This window comes from Scyliorhinus torazame, unplaced genomic scaffold, assembly GCF_047496885.1.
Source record: "Scyliorhinus torazame isolate Kashiwa2021f unplaced genomic scaffold, sScyTor2.1 scaffold_151, whole genome shotgun sequence".
Classification (NCBI taxonomy): Eukaryota; Metazoa; Chordata; class Chondrichthyes; order Carcharhiniformes; family Scyliorhinidae; genus Scyliorhinus; species Scyliorhinus torazame.
Genome location: NW_027307878.1, coordinates 427,166 through 428,791, shown reverse-complemented (window position 1 = coordinate 428,791; position 1,626 = coordinate 427,166).

Here is a 1,626-nt window from a genome sequence, read left to right as displayed (position 1 = left end):
CCAGATTCCCACCACAATCATCTCCTCCAAATCACCTGCCACTTACCTTAAATGTCTGCCCCCTGGTTATTGACCACTCTAAAAAGGAAAGCGTTCATTCCTATCTAGTCTACCTATATCCCTCATAATATTGAACCCCCAACCGCCCCCCCCCCCCCCCCCACCAGCCTTTTCTGCTGTAAGGACAACAACCCCAGTCCTAACCAAACTCTTTTCATCGCTAAAAGACTCCAATCCAGGTAACATCCTGCTGAATCTAGGGCGGTACGGTGGCACAGTGGTCAACACTGCTGCCTCACAGCGCCAGGGACCGGCTTTGGGAGACTGTTTGGAGTTTGCACGTTCTCCTCGTGTCCGTGTGGGTTTCATCTAGGTGCTCCTGTTTCCTTCCATAGTCTAAAGATGTGCAGGTCAGGTGGATTGCCATGATAAATTGCCCTTTAGTGTCCAAAGGTTAGGTGGGGTTAAGGTAATAGGGCGGGGGAGCGGGCCTAGGTAAAGTGCTCTTTCATGAGTCAGTGCAGACTCGATGCACCGAATGGTATCCTTCTGCACTGTAGGATTTTTGAATTTTGACTCACCGAAGAACATGATGATTATTGTCTCACAACATGCTGCCTCTTTGAGACTTCTACAGGAAATAATTGAATTTAAATGGACTTTGGCCCTTCTCTTCTGATATTAAATCGTAAACCCAAATCAGTAACAGATCTCTCTGATTGGGTGACAGAGGGTCATATCCAAGGAAGAAAGTTGTTAAACGACCAGCTCTGATAACTACACTTTCGGAATCACCCCGTCAGGTTTTTGTACGGAGCTCAATGCTTTTCAGTTCACTGTGCCTCCACTGCACAGAGATAGGTGGCGGTGTCTGTCACTCGAGCGTCACTAACATTCAGAGAGCTGTGTTTCTCTGCTGAAATGAACCGAGCTGTGATCCTGTCCTGATCGCTGCTACCGCTTGCCAGGTGCTGCACGGTTCCATCCGGGTACTGTCTGTACCATTGTAGGATCTGTCCTGCTACTGTGGTGGAACAGGCCAAGGATGCAATGTCTCCCTCGGTAACCACCATTGACTCAGGAGACTGTGATACCTCGTCACTGCCAGCAGCATCTGAGAAGAACGCAGATGTACAATAATATGATAAATTCATTATCAGATACAACAGTAGAATATATTGTAGCACAATCAAATACAACATGACATAACAAGATATACAATAAAGTAAACTGTATGTTACTACAACATGACATATCTGATGTGTGAAATATTCTTGCCAGATATAGTGATCACACTCACACGGAGAGAAGAGTAAGGAATTCAGGGAGATAATCACTAAAGTGAAGCTCAGCTTCATGTTGGATCCTATCGATCTGTGTTAAGTAGCTCGGTAGTTTTCAGGACGAGAGACAATGCTGCGATGGTAGCGCTGTTGTACATCAAACTGAATCCAACACCAATTGCACCGTGCCCGCCCGAGCCGTGTTTTGGGACTTGGGATCACAAAGTGAAGCTGTGAGGGAGCTTCAGCATTGGTGGGGTGTGGGTAGGAGAATGCGCATGCGGCAGAGCACCGCCTCTGTGGTGTCAGACTGAGAACACGTGTGACGTTTCCCTGCAGATTT